Here is a 24,038-nt window from a genome sequence, read left to right as displayed (position 1 = left end):
CCCTGGGGGCAGTGCGGGGGCTGTAGGAGGCCTGCACAGGGAGCCCTCCTCAGCCCATGAAGACTGGCTTGCTGGGTTTCTCTGTGCCAGTCAAAAAAAGATGCAAAAGTCTTCATAGATGTAAAACTCTGCATTATGTTTTAACTTGATTCATCCCAAATGACTGTCATTAACCCCGGGCAGAAGGAAAACTCTTGACAGACTTTTCTACTCAAGTGTCTGGAGAAAGGGAATTCATGCCACAAAAGGACTTTAAAAGGGGGTCAAAGTTGACAGCTTAGTTCTAAATTCTTAAGAGAGGAAATAATTGGGGAAGGTGTGACTGATCTTGTGACCAAAAAGGAATCAAAGCTTGAGTGGAGACACCTGGTCCTGCACCCCTGGGGCTTGTGCAGCTCGGCACCACCTTGACCTGGTGCGGGGATAGACGGGGAACCCAGGAAAGCATCGCCTTAGAAGCCCAACTGGTTTGTACCTTGCGCACCTTTTCAAGAGCTTTTTCCAATTTCCTTTTGGGAAACAGCAACAACTAGACATTCTGTATGCTCTCTTCTCAAGAGTGCAGCAGGCTTCACAATTAAGTGGTATGTTGTTTTAAAAGTCAGGTAACAAGGCAACACTGAACTCCCGTGTCTGCCGTGGTGTACCGGCAGCCAGTGGGGCGAGCTGGCCATGCTCTGCCGCTCACCTGGGTGGAGAGTGCAGCTGGGGCCTGCCTCGTGATGAGTCACCGGCCTGCACACGCGGGATCCTGCACGGCTCCACATGCATGCTATACTTCAACAGGAATGTTTTCAAAACGCTAGCTAACAGCTCTCAGGAAAAAGGCTCCTAATTCAAAGAGGAGCTTTAACGAGTCGTATCCCTAACCTCATCAGTTACACTGTCCCATATGGCTGCTGGTGTGACCACTGGTTGCTGACGAGTCCAGAGGTGCCAATGCTAACGCTAAAACAAGAAAGATGAGGCCTTTACCCCAATGCCAACGCTCAAAGTAGTGATCTGCCCTCATGCACCCACTTCTTTGTCAGAAAAAAGCTGAGAGAAGACGTGTGGCAATTGTCTTACAAGAAGGCTGGCAGTGGTCCTTCCCTTCCCCTGACATCCTGTGCCACCAAAGCCCACAGCCCTAAGTGGAAACACATTCATTCTGCTGGTGTCTTTTGGCGGTGGTGGTAGAAGAAAGGGGTGCCCCTGGTAAAATTAGCTGGGCATGTGGCAGACTTCTGAGCCGAAAAGAGGCTCGAAGTAGGGCCAGGATTGTTTTGAGACAACTTCTGAAACACAGAATATGCTGTTTCTCTTCTCCTCACTCCACAGGCTGGCCTTCCAATGCATTTAGGACCCTGCTTTTGAGGCATCCAAGTGGGAGAGCCTCTGTTCAGGACAAAAGGGAACCTCCCACCAGCCTGAGGGTGGGACGCTGAGGACCCCAGTGCTCTGCCTCCAGGCTGCTGTCATAGTGTGACACAGCAACTTCTGAGCCGGAAGGAGAAGCCCGATCCTAATTGGGGGAAGCTATTTGCTTAGACAACTTTCTACACTTAAAATATCACACCTTAAACAACACACTGGACTAAGAAATCTTGATCATGTCCAGGCTTTTAACACCCTCCTCCCCCAAGGAACAAGAAAACACAGCAGCGAAAACAAAGAGGCTGCCCTGAAAAGGTTGCAGTGGTGGATGATGCTGGCAGAATCAGAAAGGAAGCTAAGAGAAACAGGCACGTCCTCAGCCGGGGCTCGTGTGTCCTGACACTGCAGCAGGCACGGGATGTGGGCTGTCCCCTCCAGCACGGTGCGGGGGGGTGCTGGGGTATCCAAAGAGCAAAAGTAGACCTCGGACCCCAAAACAACTGCGTTTGGCCGAGGGGAGTGGGCAGAAACAGGGGCAAACGTTCCAACAGGGAGAGACCGTCTCTGGCTTATTTACAGACACCGTAAGGATGCCCAAAGACAAGAGGGAGTATTAGTAACAGAACCCATTAAGTTCTATGGATCGGGATGCTTTAAAACAAAAACAAAAACAAAACAACCAAAGCTCATCCAGAATTTGAGGCCCCTGCAGTAACATCCATGCTAATTGGTAAGGAAGACAAGCCTCCCCTAACAAATCGGCAATGTAATTATAAAGCCAGTCACCAGTGCTCCAGCGATATTCTGAACCTGTAACCCGATACCACTGTTTGCTGCCGGCGCCTCCTCCGGGCTCTCCCGCTGCGCACCGGCCGCGCGGGGGCCCGCAGGGCAACGCAACTTAGGCTGTTTGTGCAAGATCAGACCCTGCATTTGACGAAGACCTGCAGGAGCAATCCTGGCTTTCTTGACAGTGGAGAAGAGGGCAGGGGGCGGGGAAGCCTGAGGATACACTGAAATTCGACCAGGAAGTCAAACCCTAAGTAAATTTAAGAAACAACTTTTACTGTTTGGGGTTGTTTTCTGAAGTTCAAATTTTTTAAATCCTAGTTTCTCCTCTCAGATTTTTACATGCTTCTATTAAATTGAAGACAATTTCCAATACTGGAGGTTTGTCAAATATAATCTTTTCTCCTAGTAAAATAATTTTTAAAAATGTTGACAACTGCATTTAGTAAGCAAAATATAGTCAAATTCTGGGAGAGAATGTTTCAAATAATTATTTCTTTAAATTACGGCCTTGTTAGTACACATCTGGAAAGAAAATGGGCTTTTTAGAATATAAATGTCAATGGTATAAAATGTTTCTAATATCCTGTGTCAGTGGTTCCTCTGCCAGCTGGGAATTTTAAGTTTTAATCCCAACTCTTATGAAGCTATGGACACCAATCACCTTCTTCCAAGGACAATGAGAATGCTGTCAATTGTTTTATTTTACCTAAGGATTCTGGCTAAAAGTATGGTACACTCGATTTAAAAAAAAAAAATTAGAAAGAAAAAAGCTTTATTTGTTTTCTCAGTTTTAAGGAATTTTTTTAAAAATTTATAAAGAAAAAGGATTACTTGGGAATGGCACACTTAATTCAAGTAAAAGATTGAGTAGAATTATACAGTTTTTAACCTGAAGTTAACAAAAACATAATATGCTCTGATGCCTGGAATTTGCTTTAAAATACTCCAAAACAAACAAACAAAAACCCCAAAACCTGGCCATGTAGATGAAACGAGATTTGACAAAATGTTGATACCTGCTGAGGCTGGCTGATAAGTACAAGGCAGTGCATTGTACTCTCGCTTTTACTTTTGAGTGTGTTTGGAATTTTCCATAATAAAAAGTTACAAACCACAACACGCCAATACATATTTTTAAAATTAAAACATATAAAATAAGCACAATAAATTACTCACACCCCCAATGAAAACTATTATATTAATTTGATAGGTTTTTTTTTCACACAGAAGAAAGCTATTACTGCTCATGTAAACAAGCACGCCCAATTCAAGTTGGAACTCTTTAAACTCTGCAAGACAGCACATCACATCCAGCCACGAGGGGGCGCAGCCGAGCAGCAAGGAGCGCAGAAGTCTGATTCTTCACTGCAATTTCTACCTACAGCTCTCAAAGTATATACATTTTCAAGATTGTTTTCAAATTCAGGTATCCACAGAACAATGCTAAGCAAGCTGGGAGCTTTTCCAAGGCCAAAATAAATTAAATTATGGTATGGTTCAAACTCTGGAAGTACTGTGTATAGGAAAGGTTGTTTCCCTGTATGCAAAAGTTAACACTGACGTTTCAAAAACCATGGTTAGAATCCCTGGAGGATTCCTGAAATGAGAACAAACACACAACAACAAACACACACCCAAGTCAGGAGATGTGAATGTGGAGAAACCAACAGTTCAGAATTTCCAGTGGGGCTTCCAACATGGACTCCCAATAAAACAATGAGCCTCAATAAATTAGGCTAAGACTTTTACCAGTATAGATGCCTTTACTAAGCCTACTTGCTACTTCTTAATAACTATAAATTATCTCCATACTGAACAGATACTGCTTCAGGCAGTTATTTGGGAAAACCCTTCAGAAAAGACATTGGGGAGGGGCCATTTAATTATAAAATGTAACACAGTTAACCTTAGGGAGATAATGAAGCAAGATCATTATGTGTAACTACTTGCTGGAATTCTATTTAAATTACAAGTTCAGGTTATATGATGTTGTACGTTCAATAATAATGCTCATAATAGATGAAATGTTATAATGAGTCTCCCCATTTGAAAATTGGAAAGTATAAACATATCTATATATTATAATCATTTGAATTGTGATGCTACTTCGTAATAATTTGGTGTCAGAATATGATATTTTTAGCATTTTGAATCTAAGGCCTCATTAACATTAGGGTAAGGAATTCTCAGATTTGACAATTTTTCCCATAAGATTACGTGCTTTACTAGTAAAGGCTAGCCAGCATTGCCCAACCCCCATTCTCCAGCATAATGAAAATATTTTTTTTTCCTGTATTTATAATTGCTTGGATGGGATTCTGTTTCAATCCTCCTGTAGCATCTTTTCCCTAAAGATACACTGTTTTTCTCCCTCACGCTAGAGACCCTTAATAAACAATGTCAAGGGGGTGGGGGGCTTAGAGTAGGAAGGAAAGGCTTTGCCAAAAGCATGTGACAGTTTTTGTGTTATTAAAAAAAAAAACAAAAAACAAAAAAAAAAACAAAAAAAAACCTCAAGACTCAAGATACATGTAAGTCTTACTAAAACAGGGAAATAGATTTTAGAACAATTCTGTGAGAGATAAAATTACATCTTAGTTAAAACCGAAGGTGGCCTTCTAGGTTTTATTAGTTAGACAACTATTTGCCACTGAATAAAACTAAGGAATAAAAATAAAGTATGCTACTTCAAGAAATGCTTCAATAGAAACGTTTCTTAAAAGTTAAAAATTAAAAACTAGTCATGCCTTCAAATTTGGATGCTTCATTACTACAAAAGAATCACTTAAAATATTGCTTACAAATACAGTACATATTTCATCTTATAACTTATCCGTGCAGTCCAAAGAGGAAAACCAGAGAAATGTTGTTTCTTTTACTTACTGTGTAATACTGAACATTGTATTGTATGGCCTAAACCTGGATTCCTTAGAGAACAATATCACATTTCTACAACATGACATGAGTACAACAATTTGAGGTGCAGAATAATAGAAATATACTTGAGACATGCAAATGGCAGGAAATAACTATTCTACGTAAATACCTGTCCCATGTAAGTAATCTACATGTTTCGAATGTTTAGTTGCCTCTAAGAATTAGGTAGGCTAATAAGGTTTTACAAAGACAATTTAAACTTTGTATCACATACTTGAATAATTCACACACAGAAAATAATTTTACAAAGAAAAAGGCAATGAGGATACAAACTAAACTTGAGGGGAGTAAATGATACTTTGTAAATATGGTAGCCATTTAAAAATAACTACTTTGGGACTATTTTGAGATAAAACGTATATCTTCCCAAGGACTTCTGTGCATTGATAATGAATGGCTCACTGAACTTTAAGCTAAGTCACTTAAATACAATAAAAATAATCAGAGTACCACACTAAATGTAATAACTATTTATTTTCTAAGGAAAATGCTTCATAATTCTTCAATTACCTTCAATGGTCTTCATGGAAAGCCTTCCTCAACCTCCCCAGCCTGCCACCCCCTCACACTCGATTCATCCTACCTGTCTTCTGGAACTTTAGAAGAAGGCAGGAACCACCTGAAGAATCGAATTTTTAATTTGTAAACCAACTACTTGTCAGACAGCTAAGAACCACTGCCAGTGAAACATACTTCATTTTCTATTTCTGGACATGGTAAAACTACTAAAACAAAATTAGTTTGCCTTAAAAAGTTCAGAAAAGACCACCAAGTTCCTGAGAAGCAGAGAGACAGAGCAAAAATTATTCCACTCTGGATCATAGCACCCAAATTCCTCAGGCAGATTGGTTTTCTCTGATAGCATGGAAGACACAGAAGAGGTACAGATGGACAGGGAGATGTCCCCTCAAAGTAGGAAAGAAATCTGAAAAGCAAATCTGTATCACCTATTATAAAATGGGATAACCACACAGGAAGATCAGTTTAAAGCAGTTGCCAGCTCGGTATCTCATTAGCGTGACTAGGATTTTATGCAAACCTGTTCTGGTGTAGAGATGACCTTGGGACTTTCAGATTCTCTGAGTTTAACTTGGGCAACACTTCTAAACACAAGGGTGGGGTACACTAGCAGGCCTGCTCCAAACCCCAGGAGCTGCAGTGCATGGCGTGGAATGATAAGCAGCCGGCTGGAGCAGAGGCAAGCAAAGCGCTAAAGGCTGATGTGGAGCAAGGGACTTTTGATCATTCAGTGGTTTTGACCATGGTCTATTCAAGTGTACATTTTACTTTTCTTCAACAGGTTCACTCAGCCCACTGTTAAACATCAGTGTGTGCATATGGATATACAGAATATATAGACATAGATCATGTCTTTAAGAGCCAGAATCCCTTCCCCTTTACTATTCTATTGGGGAAGTCCTTAGAAAATGCTTAGCTTCTTTTCAGTTAGCTGCCTAGGAAGGTTTTTAAAGGAAAAAAGCTTAGAATTAATTAGTAATTCTGCAAAGACATAGGTTTTTGTAAAATGACAAAAAAGACAGTAAGGCAGACATGAATGAGTTTTAAGAACTGAAGTTTGCTGCTACCTGGAGTTACTAGAAAAACAAAGCTGCCTTTGGGCACCTCAAACTAGTCAGACCTGCTGTAGCAGTTGCACAGTCGGCTCCAGATCTATCCTCTGCTCTTCCCCTCCAGCCCCCACCCGACGCCTCCGCATAGCTCAGTCCACTCTCCACTCAGGGTGGAGGTGGGCCGGGCACAGGCACCCCTTGATCTGCTGTCCCTGTGGGGAGGCAGGGGCCAGCTCTGGCCAGTGTGCAAGTGTAAGAAGAGGCCGGCCAGGAGCACAGATGCCAACTCCATTCTGAGCTGAAAACTGCAATGGATGCAGAATACAGCTTAGGTGATCTTGGGTTTCCAAAATAGATCAATCAAATTGTGGGGTTTACTTCAAAGAATCCTAGCATTAAGTTCAGATGAGGGACAGAGGATTCTGAGAAAAGACAAATGGGTCTTTCCAGCTTTGGGATCCCTCAGACCACAGAGAGGGCAGAATTTTCCAAAGAGTTTGTGCTGTCTATATGTGGCGCTTGTTGAAACTGGAAGTATCTGTATCTGTTCTGTCCTATTAGAAATCATATATTATAAAATATATTGTGATTATTTTACTTTGAAATTTTCATTTGTATTTCAAAGAAAATTTTTAGACAGCCAATCCTGTTTTGTTTGTCTCGTGATCTCCGAGAAAAAAAAAAAAACAAGGAGTCTATTTATTACTCAGAATAGGAATGTCGTCTTATTGGGCTGACATATGCCATTCACAGATTCATACAAAGAATGAACTGCCACACAGGGCTAATGGAGAAAGACACTGCTCCACACAATGAGTGACGGACGCTCCAGGGGACAGTTCTGTTCATAAGGGTTTCCCAGCATCTGCACACAGGGCAGAAGTTTGCCTTTAATACCAACTGCACCGGCCATTTGAGACAATCATTTTTTCTAGATTAGTAGCCATTTCCTTCAAACATACTAAAATTAAATGAAATAGGCACACATTTCTTAAACAGGAGTCCTGGCTTGTGGATTTCTATCAATTGCTTAATGAATAATTATTAACAATAGGTACAAAATATATGAGTTGTGCATATAAACTGGCCATGGCACTTTTAGATTTTCATGTTTTGCTAGTCAGTATTAACAGAAAGACCTATGAGAGCTGGTGTCACCCTTATTGTAAGGCCATTTTCACATCAACTGGAGCTTGCCTTCTGGTGCCTTCAGTACACACCTGATCTTTGGACTCAGTAATCAGAGGCAGCGCCTGCGCTTGCTCTCTCTCTCAGGCACCAAGAAACTACCGCAACTAGAGCTATCTCCTATAGGACATGCCATGACACTGAATACAAAATTTCTGTTGCCAAAAAGCTTTAAAAATTCTATGAGTGAATTGAAGTTCATGGTCCCAAATACTCTTATCTATACATAGCTTTTTCCATAGGTAATATTGACAAAGTGGTCTTGATTCTGTTGATATATGTGAAATATAAAATAAAGCTTCATACTTTTTTTCTGTGCTCTTTAACAAGAAACCACAGCAAAAGAAACCTCTCAAAGTTTCTGTTCCAGCTTTCACCTTTCTTAGTTACTAAAATGTAAAATATTTTGTAGTATAAGTGGACACTGATAACTTGCAGTATGCTACTTTTATTAATAGAAATTTTTATGTCTTTGCATTCGAACATCTTCAAACTGCCTTCATACGTTTTGTAATGTTTTTTGTGTGTGATGCATGTGTGTGCCTTTCTAAAGTAGTGTTTAACTTACTCTGCCATTGAAACCCTGTTTAAAATAGGAGATGCCATAGGCTATCAGTCGCCATACAAATTTGAATGAGTTTTAAAATATCAAAATATGTGCTATTTTACTATGCTCATTATCAGTAATAATTCAGTGTGTAGCAATTGGGCAAAATTCATATTTTAGCTTCTCAATTAAATACAAAAACTTTAAAGAGGGACAATTCAGCAAATAGAAGTGTAAAGATTTTCTAAATCTGAATTAATATCCTTCTCTTAATTCTTCAAGGGAAACAAGCTTGAGCAGCTGTTAACCTAAGACGTTGTGACATTCGCCTGACAATAAAACCGTTCCCTAGGACACCTCCTGTCATACATACACTTGGTTGGCATTACAAAATGTGAGTCCTCTCCCCTACCTGTCTTAATGAGGTAAGGAAAAGAGCCAGGTGTTAAGGAAAAAGGGGGTTGGGGGATGTCAACTCCAAAATAAAATTTCTCATCTGAGAACAACATGGTTATGTACATTTTAATTAGGGGGTGAAAGAAGTTAAAAAAAAATTGTTAAAGGATTCCAAACTTAAAGAACGACATAAAAATTTTATATTAACATATAATACACCTCCAAGGAAGTCGATGGAAAACTTTTAAGTATTTGTCTCTTTTAAATAAAAAGAAAAAAAAAAGAACCCTGAAAAAATAAACAGAAAAGCAGAGATCCACAAACAAACTATTCTTGTTCACTCCAGAAGTTGGGATCTTAGGATGGATATTTTCATCTTCACAGCACACCCTAGCACACTCATATCAGAATAGACTTCTATAAAAAGGGGGAGGGATGGGAGCTGCCAGGGTGAGACATGCCTTCTGCTGAGCTGAGCAACTACCCCCAACCCCCATCGGCCAAGCAGCCCAGACGCTCTCAGGTGGACGGTCCTTCAGGGGCGGAGCGAAGCCAAAAGCCCACATCACTCTTGTCAGGGACTAGTCTCTAATTACAAAAAGCTACTGTGAACACTTAGGGCCTCAGGAATCCTACTGGTGACTACAACTTCTAGGCTCTTTACACACATTATGGATATTTCTTAACATATATTGAGAAATCAAAAGGCGTATTTCATGAACAAAGCTTGAAAACATGTACTCTCTCCCCTAAGACCAACTGGGGCTGCCCAATTCGATTCAAATAAAAACTGCTGTGGTCTGAGGCTGGCTGTCTCACTCTGCTGACGGTCCTCCCCATTCAGTGTCTGCGAAAATTAACTTTCTACCTCCTGAAACGACTCAGCTTGCAAGCAAAAAGTTATTCCAATGCAAACTATACCTGATCTTTTCGTGAAACTTAGAAACTAAACCTAAAACTCGACTCCCATTCTCAATCCATTACTACCACTTCTGCTAAAGGTAAGATAACTTACAGCCAAGAAACAAAACAAAACAAAACAAAACACGATTTTCTCTCCATGCAGTGGCCCTGTGACGACACCCCCTGTCTTACTGGTACAAAGTCTAGAGCTTGGGACAGCTGGCTCCCCTCAGCCCCCTCCCTTTCAGTCATAGGCGGTTACCACCAAGATGACTTGTAGATTTCTAACTTAAAAACCAACGAGACGTTCAGTTTAATATACATATAGATCCCAAATCAATTCATTTGGGCATGGGCGAAAAGAGGGTGGAAAGGGACGTTTTTAACATAAACAAAAACACCGGGAAATTCACAAAAACGCACTACAGCAAGTTGGATGCAAACCCGGCCACGGAACTCAAAAGTGAAGCAGCCTTCGCGCCAGCAATCCGAGCCTTAAAAAGTCTCGCACGTTCACAACAACACAACCGCCACAACGCGCACACACATCCCAGCTGTAGAGGCGACAGCTCCAGGCGCCCCCACCCGCCGCTCGGCTCTCAGAGCTCCCGACCCCCTCCTGACCCCGGCCCTGCCCCCAGCGGCTCAGCCCGCAGGCGCCCGGGGTCCGAGAGCGCGGGGCCGGGGCCGCGGAAGGGAGCGCTCCTCCCGTACCTGTTCCGTCCCCGGCTCCCTCCCGCTGCGGCGCCCGGCCCCTCCTCCGCCCTCAGGGCTCTCCCGGCCCTGGCCGAGTCCCAACACCGCCCCCCATCCACCCGGAGCCCCAGCGCCCACGGATCCCCTCCAGCCCGGCGCCGGGAGAACTTACCACATGCAGCTCCACCTGGGAACTAACGCATCAGGAGGGGTTTCCGCCCACTCCTCAGCTACTCCAGCTCCATGCGGAGTGCCCCGCTCCAGGGGCCCGAGGGTGGCGCCGGGGAGCGGGCAGCAGGCGAGGCCGAAGCTAAGACTCCGCCGTCCTCTGCCTGCGCTCCCCGAGCATTATACAATGGTGGAGGCGGCGGCGGCAGGCAGCAGAGGAGGAAGCGAGAGGCGGGCGGAGGGGGCGCCCTGACCGAGCGAGCGGCAGCTCGTGCTCCAGCACTCGCCGTGCAGGAGTGACGTGCGGCCCGCGAGCCTCCCGCGAGCTCCGGGCCCCGGCGCCGCAGGCCCCGCCCCTCGCCGCCCGGCCCCGCCCCCGCCGGCCCCGCCCCGGCCCGCCTCTCCCCCGCGGTCCCGGGAGGCGCGATAAAGGCCGAGCCCGGCTGCGGCCGCCAGAGGAGCAGGAAGGGGCGACAGAACGCAGGGGGCGGCGGGTGGCAGCGCCGCCCCCAGCTCCCTCCCGGGCCGGCGCGCCCCTATTTTCTCGTAAGGACGGGCTGAAAGAGGAGGAGAGAGAGAAGGAGACACTCCGGCCTGAGGACCACCACTGCCACTAGTAACGCCCCCCATACTCTGGAAGCGCTCAGGCGAATGACGAAGCGGCTGGTGACAAAGGCGGCGGCGAGTGCAGCGCGTGCACAGCCCGCGGAGTCGCGCGACCGCAAATATGACAAGCATTTGAGCTATTTGGCAACGTGGGGCCGGTCAGCGGGGCGGGCAGGGTCCCCGCGGGGGGCGAGGGGCAGAGAACTGGCCCGGGCGCCCGTCTCGCTGCCTGCGGGGTTCCTGGGCGGGGGTCCGCTGCGGGACACTCCTCCGAGGCCCGCACGGGTCCGAACGGCAGGATGGGGGCTCCAACCGTGAGTCGGGGACAGAAAAAGTCCCTTGCCCTCGTGGCCTCAGCCCGACGCGCGAAGTGGGTCACCAAGTCCACGGCACTTGGGGAGCCGGACCGAAAGAGTTGCATCCTTCGGGGTCGGCCGGGCCGCGGTGCAGACCCGGCAGGAGGGAAGCCAGGCTAGGAGACGCAGCCAGGTCGGAGGCGCCCACAAGTTTCACGTTGGTGGCCTTTCCCTCCCGTGGAGTAAGCTTATGCTTGGAACTACTTAAATTTACCAGCGAAATTTATACTAGTTGGAAGAGAACGTGTGTATGCTCAAATGGTGAGAATTTAAGAGCACTAGGGAAAGAGGCCAGAGAGATGGTTCGACTGGAAAATTAATTATTATTTTAAAAATTACATGTGCATTCAGTGTAAAGATGTAAAAAGCAATGCAGGCAGGCACCTTAAAATTTTGGCTGGCACCCCAATCAATATCATTTCAGATCACTTCAGAGTTTAATGGTTCACTATGCTAGTTGTATTTAAGGATAATAAAGCTTTAAGACCTAACATAAAGGTGATTGTAAGTCGTTAACATCAAGAGAAATTTAGACTTGTTTAAACTGTTCTGTAATGATTTGTTATCAATCAAATTGATGATCTCATCGAAATTAAACGTGCTAAAATGTTGATAGAGGAGACAACGCTTCTTGTTTTATCCTTGAGGAGGATGGAAAAGGTTTTTACCGGACCCTTAGTATAATTAAAGTCTTACACAGTATAACCTAAGCCAAAAGCTAAGTGTTTGTGGATATCTTTGCAAAGTCTCATTATAATGGCGTTCAAAATGAGATAATATGGAAGCTGTGCTCACCGGCCCTCTGCAGGTCTTGCTCAGTTTGCGCCTGAGTGGCGTAACATTCAAACATTTTGCTGTGAAGCCAAGATATTTTTCATTTCCAGAGTTCTGCAGTTTAGAGACGACATTAACTACTAACAGTTTCCTAACCACCCACTCACTTATACTTTCAGTGTTCACTTTAAGGAAAAGCCATTGAAATAGAAGCTGCAATAATCTCTTCCTGTGATATCTTTGTAGAGGAGGCCAGAGGCATTAGCTCTGTTGAATTTAAAGTGAATTTAAACTGCTATTCATGGATTAAAGTAAGCAGGAAGTTACACTTGCAGAACTTTTGTGACACTTGGATATTTTCTAGCAAATAGGTTACACCAAGTGCAGTGTTTCTGAATAACATAACAAGATTTAAGTCAAAGTGACAATTTTGTGTCACCAGGGTAGGCACGATTCTGCTGAAGTCTATAAGGTCTGTATTTTGTACCTGCTCAAAGGTTTGCACTCTTAGGAGACCAGCAACCTGCGTTTTTTGGAGTGAAATGGTTTCCATCCGTTTATACCTCTGAAGGCTGTAACATCTTATCAATGCACACATTACAAACAGCTCCCACTTCCCCCACTTTTAGAATCTGGCATCTTTGACCAAGAAGTTTAAGTGAGCTGGCAGCTTCAACAGCTGCCAACGTGGTTAACACCTGCTGGTTAACCCTCTCCTTCCCCTTATGCAATCCCCTACCCCAAGGCTGAGTGACACACAGGCCAGAACAGCAGTCTCTACCCAGCCCTAGAAATTCAAGTCTATGGGGATAAGGAAAGGCACTTCCTGCACTTTTGAAGTCAGTTCCCTTCAGTGAATAAGAAGTGTTTAGTGAATATGTAAATTTTGTTCTCACTCTTTGGGAGATTTAAAAGCCCATTTAAGGGCTAGGTGCAGTGGCTCACACCTGTAATCCCAGCAATTTGGGAGGCCTGGACAGAAGGATCACTTGAGGCCAGGAGTTTGAGACCAGACCCCCGTCGCCACAAAAAATGAAAAAAGTAGCCCTGCATGGTGATGTATGCCTATAGTCCTAGCTACTAAGGAGGTGGAGGTGGGAAGATTGTTTGAGCCCAGGAGTTCAAGGGTGCAGTGAGCAATGACCACACCACTGCATTCCAATGTAGGTGAGACCTTATCTCAAAACAAAATCCCATTTAACATAATCCTACTCTGACAGCCTCATCCAGAATTTAGAAGTTCTCCCTCTCACTTTCATTTAACATAACTTTAGAACAGTTATAAGAAATTAGGCTAGTCATCCACATTTAACTACCAGGAACATGTCTGTTTAGGGAGAAAAGAAACATTCTTTTTATAAGTATAGAACTGTGATGGTAAATTTTAAAAATGCTCATGAGTTTAATTTCAGAGAAGTACTTCTCGGCATCATTTTGTAGTTCTGGGTACTAGTTTACACTTCACTGCTTCTCTTTTGAAAGTTTCTGTGCCCTCACATCTTATAGACTGGTACACTAGTGCACTAACTGAAGGCCACTTTTAGCACTTAATTAGCACACACCAAAAACACAAGGGGCAAGCTGGATATATAAACTGAGAAATAAAGACTTTAAACAGGTTTTGAACTGAATTTCATTTTTCTTTTGGTTTTATTAAATTTTTATCTTTCAGATTCCACCTGAAATACCAGTAATGATCATCCATCTATATACCTTGCAAATATTGGTCTTGGTTTTATGGCAAAAAAGATAAATGTTTCAGATATTAAATAAATTATATAAAGTCAGCTAGGCTAAATAAGCTTTTCATGGAAAATACAGAGATCCTAACTGTGGACTTATCATTCGGATAACTGAAAATTGGAATAAATCTTCAAAATAAAGTTCTGGAAGTCACATAACCTAAATGATTATTAAGGAGTCAATAGAGGATACAATGATTTGGAAAAGTAAATACTCTCACAAAGATGGCACAGGCAGATTCAGTCCTTTTCAGCCACTAACAATTTAAAACAATTCTATCAAAGCAGCAAGTGAACTCCTCTACTTCTGCAAATTTTCTCCATCTCTTCTTCCACCTGCTTTTGTCATGGTTTTTTTCTGCTCCTCCCTGAAGTCACAATTCATAAAAGCAGAACTACAGCTCCAGTGAAGGCCCCTTTGCAAAGCTTTCCATGTTGTTACGTTGAACTGCTTTGCAACGACTGCTTTGTACCTTCTCAGGGAGGTTTCACTTGTCTGTTAAAGATACACTTTTTTTTCTCTTTTAAAAATCTGACAATATGTAAATCTAAACCTGAAACACAATCTTCGTGGCAATATTTAAAGAAAATGCTTTTAAAACCATTTCCTTTTTTTCTAGCTTTCGGGATCAGTCCCTTCTCACTATTACTGGAGAAGATGGCTTCTGTTAGGCATTAGCTTCCTTCCTATTCCATTTTCCACTGAATCTTCAAAAGCCTTGTGCAGTCTATCAAAATGCAAATAACTTTCTTGGTGACTCTGACAACTCCAGGGTTCCTTCCTGCAGGGACACTACTCCACTAAGACTGGTGGTCTCTTCTCAGAAACATCTCCTATCCCCAGTTCCCTACACAACACACATCACCTCTACACATGGACTCTGTATTTCTTCCTGTCTATAAGCCATCCACAATTCTTGAGGAGTTCTCACTCTTCTCAAGGCACTGAGCACTTCTAGCTTCCACAGAAAATTTCAATGAATGTTAGAAATTGCACAGACCTTTCTTGCCCCCAGGAACCAGCTTGGTGAGATGAAAAGTCCTGGACTAGGAGTTTGAAGATCTTGTACACATTAATTACTTAACCATGATAAATCTATGACTTTTTAGTTTCTTAATCAACTGGGTCACACATTTAGGATAAGCACCAGTTCTGGTCAAAAGAGCACAGGGGGCCGGGCGCGATGGCTCAAGCCTGTAATCCCAGCACTTTGGGAGGCCGAGGCGGGTGGATCACGAGGTCAGGAGATCGAGACTATCCTGGCTAACCTGGTGAAACCCCGTCTCTACTAAAAATACAAAAAACTAGCCGGGCGTGGTGGCGGGCGCCTGTAGTCTCAGCTACTTGGGAGGCTGAGGCGGGAGAATGGCGTGAACCCGGGAGGCGGAGCTTGCAGTGAGCCGAGATCACGCCACTGCACTCCAGCCTGGGAGACACAGCAAGACTCCGTCTCAAAAAAAAAAAAAAAAAAGAGCACAGGGTTGTTAAATCAGGTGATTTCAGGGCTAGCTCCTCAGCCACAGCGAGCAGGGAGGCCGAATCAGACCCTCTGTACTGGGCCTGCTTCCACACCTGGCAAAAAAAAGGAACTTGGACTCAAAGATTTCAAGAGCCCCTCCCTAGAGCTAAGTAAGAGTCTATGAAACAGTGATTACACTGTGACTATCCTCATGGAGGAGTTTTAAGGCTAAAATGAGATAAAATGCTTTGGAAGCTGCTCAGCTTGTCTGGAAGAATATAAAACCAAGTTCATGTTCACATATTTCTAAATGAAAGGACTAGAAATGCAAATAATCATGATGTACTCTCTTCAATATGTTCTTTGAATTATTTTTTTAAGTCCAGAAGATGGACTTGAGCAGTTCTATCCATATTCTTCTAGATTTGTTACCCCTTAGGGTTCAAGTCACCCAGCTGTGAGACTGGAAATACCCCTACCCCCTAAGTTTGTGTAGCAGCAGGGCAATTTACAAGGCGATTTTCTTTCTTTTTTTGAGACAGAGTCTTGCTCTTGTTGCCCAGGCTAGAGTGCAATGGCACAATCTCGGCTCACTGCAACTCCACCTCCCGGGTTCAAGAGATTCTCCTACCTCAGCCTCCCAAGTAGCTGGGATTACGGGCATGCACCACTACACCTGGTTAATTTTGTATTTTTAGTAGAGACAGGATTTCTCCATGTTGGTCAGGCTGGTCTCGAACTCCCAACCTCAGTTGATCTGCCTGTCTCTGCCTCCCAAAGTGCTGGGATTACAGGCGTGACCCACCGCGCCCGGCCACAAGGTGCTTTCATATGGATCCACTTGTTTGCTCTTCATAATGCCTTCCCTGTGCCATAGGCAGGGGAGGTACTACTACCCACCTCTCAGAGGACTAAACAGAGGATCTGAGAAGGACCCACCAATGGAACTCTTTATCAAGCTGACTCTAGGGTCAAAGGAAGCCTGGATCTAACATTTATTGAAGCATTCTGTGAAAGCCAGGAGTGCTGAGCGTCTTGAGAAGAGCATACACTCCTCAGAAACAGCAGATGGTGCAGAGCCAGGAAATACAGAGTCAACGTGCAGAGACCAACAGGAGGGTAGTGCTGGGCCAGGAACTGGATGCTGCTTAGCTCCATCTCTCTACTCGGGTCATGGAATAACAATTCTATTTCTTATACAAAAAACTCCAACCCTGCCTATCCTTAGCCTTGTTAGCACCACATTTTATCCCACAGAATTAACAACCCACAACCACCACAAGAAAAAGAAATAAAATTCATCATATCCTCTAGCCCCTCACTCATTTCCAGTAAGGTTCATAACACGGTCATTCTTGTTTACCACCCTGTCTCTAGCCTCTACAGCACTGCCTAACACAGCAGGCATTCAATAAGGATCACTCAATAAGTGGACCAATGAAGAATGCTGAAGGACTTACACCGGCTTCATAAACTCAAAAGGTTAATCTTTCCTGCTAAAATTTCCCTCATGAAGTATGTACTGTTAAGAGTTAATTTTAACAGGATCATTACATGGGGAACAACCTCGCAGATAAACACCAAATTATTGCCAGAATCCCACCATTCTGTACCTTTTAATGAAGATTCTTCTCTGCCAACTTACTTTAAGAGTGAAAAGTATTAAATAACATTTTAAAACACAGCAGCATTTGATTTTTAGGTTAAAGAAAAACGCCAGATAGGAGTTGAAGAAAACCAAAATATATGCTTAGGCCATCAACCTGAAGATAAATTAAAAAAAAAAAAAAAAACTATGTCTACTAAAAATAGCAAAAATTAGCCGGGTGTAGTGGCGGGTGCCTGTAATCCCTGCTACTCAGGAGGCTGCGACAGGAGAATCTCTTGAACCCGGCAGGCAGAGGTTGCAGTGAGCCGAGATCGCGCCATTGCACTCCAGCCTGGACAACAAGAGTTAAATTCTGTCTCAAAAAAAAAGACTTATCTATCCAAATTTTCCAATGGCTACCTGAATGGTTCAAATGAGCATTTAACACTGTCACCTTCACACCCTTTTGTTCATGGAATACAAAAATATGACAGTAGTTAAGAATATTATCTGTTAATTCTGAGGAAAAAATGGCAAAATGATGACAGAAATTTTTTTTTCCAAAGTGTTACTCTAATACTAAATGTTTCTATGTTTTAAAATCAAGCAAATTTATATGATTGGCTAGACTAAATTCTATCTTTTGGTTTACATATTCTTGTATCTATTGTAGAAACTATCTAGGGTTGAGTACCTTTAAACCTTATAAGTAAAGAGGACTTTTAAGTATGGTGATTTTTGTAATGTAAATAATATATTTAAACCATTTTTTGAAGTCTCAGCTATAAAAATTCTACTTAGAGAAGTTAAAAAAATAAATCGAGGCTTTAATGTGAATAGGTGCCCAGGAAGTGCCTTCAAGTTTAGGCTATGAGGCATCATTAGAAAATAAACGTGAACAGAGGATACAGTTTAAGTGTAAACACAATATACAATTAAAAATGAATCAGCCCTTTGCCACATGAATTATTATTAGTTTTCTAGGGGAGAGGTAACACTTGCCAAGACTGCATAGGCTTTACCTTTCAGTCGCTAATGTACAATTGTCTTTTAAAGACCTGTTGCCAGAATAAACAAGACTTTTTCAAAATTATCCAACCTGTCTAATAATAGTAGTCTTTTGCTTTAAAAATAATAATTATATATATATATATAAAATTTAAAATTTATAGCCAGGTGTGGTGGTTCATGCCTGTAATCCCAGCACCTTGGTAGGCGGAGGTGGGCAGGTCACTTGAGGCTGGGAGTTCGAGACCAGCCTGGCAAACATGGCAAAACCCCATCTCTACTAACAATACAAAAAAATTAGCTGGGCATGGTGGCACACGCCTGTATTCCCAGCTACTTGGGAGGCTGAGGCATGAGAATTGCTTGAGTCCAGGGGGCAGAGGTTGCAGTGAGCTGAGATCACACCACCGCACTCCAGCCTAGGCAACAGAGCTGACTCAAAACAAATTAAAGAATGAAAATAAAATAAAATGTATAATTTTTGTTTTCTTTCTCTTTTGTTTTTGTTTTCAGTTTTTAAATTTTTATATCTAAAATTTCAGAAATGCAGAGTAAAGTCAAGTAGGAAGAAAATAAAGCAAGTAGCTCAGATACCAACACCACATTAGGTACACTTGTGTAACTAGTCAATTGCTTTTTTCAAAAATACACTTTAAATATTGAACAAAATATTTAACCTTGCTAAGTAATATTTGTTTCAAAATGGTTTTCTTAGAGAAGTCTTGTTTAGGTTATAGGAAACTCCTTACATGGGCAGAGAAACTGGCTTTAAGGAGAAAATAATAGTGTGAATGATCTATCTGCAACTTCCCTTTTTAAAAACAGAAGTTGAATCTGTAACACCAAATTTAGAAAGGAGAGTGGATGGCAGCAAATACCCTAAGAATATCATCTGTAGCACAGACGCCCACTGCTGTTCTGTTCTGTTACAATTAAATGTACACTTTACAATCCTGAACTTGCTCAGACAATGCATATATTTAAAGATGATTCATTTAAAAGAAAACATACATCTGAAAGAGTCACAACAAGTCAAAAATCTCACTTAAAAAGTGCCAGATTCCCTCACTATGAGTGCAGAGCTATTCATTTGGCCTCTTTACACAGAGTGCAGCACAATCCAGTACTGGGCTACAGAAAAATCGTTTTTGTGGGACTAATATTGATAATTTCAACATCATATTTGTTTTGCTTCCTTTAAGAAATTAAAGCCCAAATTACAAAAAGGTAGAAAAAAATTTTAATCAGATACTCATTTTCAATCCATTCTGATTTGTTGCCCCTTTAAAACTGAGACATCATGCTTTTTAGTTTTAATAACAATTAACAGCGATGAGAATAAAGATTCCAGAATTACTATTTTCTCATTACAGCCAAAAATGAAAAGTGAGAAAACAAATACCTTTCCAAAAGTTCATCAGATGAAAAGATCAAAATTAATGGGGAGCCATACCATTTAAGGGACAAGAATACTTAATACTATACACATGCAGATTCTCCCCCAAACTTATCAACAAATTAAATGAAGTTTAAATCCCATATTTTCCTTCAATGGAACTTGGCAAATGAATCCTAAAATTCATCTGAAATAGGAAAGGGCCAAACACAGTTGTAATAAGCTTAAGGAACAAGATAGGGGACATGTCCTATCATAGCTTATTATAAAGCTCTACTAATTAGAACAGGGTAGAGTTGACGTAGGTACAGATAAATAGATCAATGGAACAGAATTGAGAGTTCAAAACCACATATATGTGGAAGTGTAATATATGACTGAAGTGAAATTACAGATCAGTAAGGAAAGAATTCAGTAAGTAGCTCAGGGCCAGGCACGATGGCTCATGCCTATAATCCCAGCACTTCAGGAGGCTGAGGCAGAAGGATTGCTTGAACCCTGCCTGGGCAACACGAAGAGACCCTGTCTCTACAAAAATTTTAAAAATTAGCTGAGCAGGCCAGGCGCGGTGGTTCACGCCTGTAATCCCAGCACTCTGGGAGGCCAAGGTGGGCGGATTACGGGGTCAGGGGTTCAAGACCAGCCTGGCCAACATAGTGAAACCCGATCTCTACTAAACATACAAAAAAAAATTAGCCAGTCGTGGTGGTGGGCTCCTGTAATCCCAGCTACTCAGGAGGCTGAGGCAGGAGAATCACTTGAACCTGGGAGGCGGAGGCTGCAGTAAGCTGAGATTGCACCACCACACTCCAGACTGGGCAACAGAGCGAGACTCCATCTCAAAAAAAAAACAAAGAAAATAGAAAAAAAACCCCGAACATTTAGCTGAGCATAGTGGTCCCAGCTTCTCAGGAGGCTGAGATGGGAGGATTGCTTGAGTCCAGGAGGTCAAGGCTGCAGTGAGCTATGTTGGTACTACTGCACTCCAGCCTGGGTGACAGAGCGAGACTGTCTCAAAAAAATTACAAATAAATAGCTCAGGGCCACCTGATTACCTGTATGAAAAATAAATTAGGTGCCTAATATTTACAAAAAAACATATTTCAGGTAGACTAAAATCTAAATATGTAAAACAAAATTTTAAACTTTCGGGAGAGAATATATGAAAATACGTTTATGGCTTTAGGACAAGGAAAGTGTGCTGATTATAGTTCATCTGAGATTCATTCTCCACTTGCCTCTGCTTGGCTCCATGCCTTGAAATGCTGACATCTAGGGACCACCTCACCCAAGTTCCTTTGCTCACTAGCTTCCAATTGGATTCAGACAAGGAAGGTACCAGAAGGAGTTCAATGGGTCAGAAGGTGGAGAAGCTGGGGTACTTCTTCCCTGCTCCTTCCTGCTTTGGGCCCTCACCTGCGAGTACCCATCCCTCCACAACTACAGCTTCTGCCAGGTGGCCCCTTCTCCAGGATGACAACTCCCTCTGGGTTCTAGCAACACCATTTCCTCCCCTTTCCCTTTTAGGCTTAAGGATAGTGACAGCTTCCTACGGTTATTTGTCTTCTGTGCTTCAACTTTTGTCACATCTCTGTAAAATGTCCCTTCACTAGTATCTCTTTAGTTGAAACATTTCAGTGGAATTCTGTTTCCTGCAGGGACTCTGACTACTTCAGAAACAAAACCCCCAATGAACAAACCATAAAGAAAAAGATCAATAGCTTTGATTACACTAAAGTTAAACATCTCTTACACAAAATACACTACAAACAAGTTAAAGGCAAGCTAAAGATTGTCAAATGATATACGTGATTCACAGAAATAGAATCAACAAAAGATGAGTATTCTGAATTAACGAAGAACTCCTCTGAATCAATCTTTTAAAAGACATATAAACCCAATAGAAAAATGGGTGAGGAAACTAAAATGTCCAGTGAACACAGGAATAGACACTCAACTTCATCAGTAAAAAAAAAAAAAAAAAATGCAAAACAGGTTGTATCAGTGGACATGCCGCTAATCCCAGCACTTGGGAGACTGAGATGGTAGGATACTTGAGGCCAGGAGTTCGAGACCAGTCTGGGCAACACAGCTAGACCCTCATGGCAACACAGCTAGACCCTCATTTCTACAAAAAAAGAAAAATGCAAATTATAAAGAGATATTTCATAGCTATCAAATTGACAAAAATAAAAGTTTTATATGTATACCAATATCAAATACTGATGATAGAAGGCAGATAAAAAGAAACTCTCATAAAACTTGTGGGTATATAATTTGGTATGACCACTTTGGAGATAATTAGGCATTTTCTTTGTTTGTTTGCTGTTTCTGCGACAGTCTTGCTCTGTTGCCCAGGCTGGAGTACAATGGTGCCAACATGGCTCACTGAAGCCTTGACCTCCCGGGCTCAAGCGATCCTCCCACTGAGACTCCCAAATAGCTGGGACCACAGGTACACATCATCATGCCCAGCTAACTTTTATGTGTTTTTGTAGAGATGGGGTCTCACTATGTTGGCCAGGCTGGTCTCGAACTCCAAGGTCTCAAGTAATCCTCCTGCCTCAGCCTCCCAAAGTGCTGGGATTATAAGCCTGAGCCACCATGCCCAGCCTAATTTGGCACTGTCTAGTAAAGTTGGAGATGCACACACCCTGCCACATACAGTCTTTCTCATACAGAAAAATAAGCTCTACAGAAAAAGATTAAAGTGACTGTTTGCTAAGTTCTCCCAAGGATGGTATAAAGTTAAAATCTGTGGTGTGCTAGCAAATGTTTAACAACCGGCTAGGAGGATAGGGAAGGAAGTTTTATTCGTAGCATTTGCTGATTTCTGTGATATCAGCATGGCTGATTTCAAGCCTCCCAACTGAAGAATTAGGAAGAGATTAGCACATTCATTTCTAGGAGTGGCTATCAATCTCCAGCTCCAGCTCAACATTTGAACTATTCCAGACTTACAGGACAGACGTTAACTCATTACCCTTCAAAGATACCTTAAGAGATTGGGGTTTAATTCTCTCGAGGAATTCTGGATGAGAAGGGCTAAGTCTAGAATCTAGAGAAACTCTTGTTTCTATCCCCATGGAGACATAGAAGAAGAATCTTCGTGGCAGTATTGCTTATAATAGCAAAATATTGTAAGTAATCTGAAAGATCATCAAGACGATACCCTTGAAAACTACAGTGGTTAAAAAGAACTAAAGATCTTTCCACAGCCACGGAGATGTTGATGCCTAAGAAGAACCGGGTTGCCGTTTATGAACTCCTTTTTAAGAAGGGAGTCACGGTGGCTAAGAAGGATGTCCACATGCCTAAGCACCCAGAGCTGGCAGACAAGAATGTGCCCAACCTTCATGTCATGAAGGCCATGCAGTCTCTCAAGTCCTGAGGCTGCATGAAGGAACAGTTTGCCTGGAGACATTTCTACTGGTACCTTCATCTGCTCCCAGAGATTGTGCCTGCCACCCTACGCCACAGCCATCCAGAGGCTGGCAGGCCTCGGCCTAAAGGTCTAGCAGGTGAGCAACGTGCAAGACTCATGAGAGGGGAAGCCTACAGAGATACCTACAGATGGAGTGCTGTGCTCCCTGATGCCAACAAGAAAGCCAAGGCTGGGGCTGGGTCAGCAACCGAATTCCAGTTTAGAGGCGGGTTTGGTTGTGGACGTAGTCAGCCACCTCAGTAAAATCGGAGAGGATTATTTTGCATTGAATAAACTTACAGCCAAAAAAACTTAAAATAAAAAAACAAAAGAACTAAAGGTACCATGTATCGTGTGTTGATCTCAAAATATAAAGTTATATCTCAAAAACAAATACTGACTAAAATAAAGCAAGTTATAAAATATATACACCATTTATATAAAATATTTTTAAACATGCAAAACACTGTATATATATAGGTACATACGTATGCAATTATAGAAAATAGATTTAAAAATTCAAGAAAGTAGTTACCTCTGGTAATAGGAGGAGGGTAATAGAATCAGGGAGAGACACACAGGTGATGTCTTTTTAAAAAGTGTCAAAGTATCAAAAGCAAATAAATGTATTCTAATTATTTCATTGTTTCAGAATATAAGTTAAAGAAATACATTTTCTCTTCTTTCTTCCTTATGTTTCCCATGAAGTAGAACTGTGTAAGATTTTTTTTCCTACAACTTCTAGCACCTGTTAATACTGGACAATATTTGTATTGCAAGCATTCATTTATTTCCCATTATTTCAGTAATAAACAATTTATTCTTCTCATTCGTTCTGATATATTATCCTTCTCGCTCTCTCTTAATATTAGACTGTAAAATCCAAAGATAATGCTAAATCAACCTAAAGTTCTTCAATAGGAAGCCCAGCTCATCACGCAAGTATAAGAGAATAAGTGGTTCAACGCCTGTTTTGGGTGTATTTCTTACCTGCCAGGAGAACTTCTATCATGCTAACAAGGATAAATCTTCCTCACAAAATATGGAAGGCTTCTTGTTACTTCCTTAAAATGACAAAGAACTCAGCACTAAAAAGTGAAATCTTGTTTTTTTTTTTTTTTTTTTTTTTT

At 42.1% G+C, this 24,038-nt stretch overlaps 1 protein-coding gene and 1 pseudogene across 4 annotated transcripts in view; one reads left to right on the top strand and one right to left on the bottom strand.

Annotated features, from left to right (window-relative positions):
- SERTAD2 (SERTA domain containing 2) overlaps nt 1-24,038 on the bottom strand; it is a 124,039-nt gene that overhangs the window by 11,309 nt on the left and 88,692 nt on the right. The gene's annotated exons all lie outside the window — the stretch shown is intronic.
- On the top strand, nt 22,690-23,283 carry LOC126934222 (40S ribosomal protein S10-like; annotated as a pseudogene).

This window comes from Macaca thibetana, chromosome 13 (genome assembly GCF_024542745.1).
Source record: "Macaca thibetana thibetana isolate TM-01 chromosome 13, ASM2454274v1, whole genome shotgun sequence".
Taxonomy (NCBI): Eukaryota; Metazoa; Chordata; class Mammalia; order Primates; family Cercopithecidae; genus Macaca; species Macaca thibetana.
This window is presented reverse-complemented; position numbering and strand designations above follow the sequence as displayed.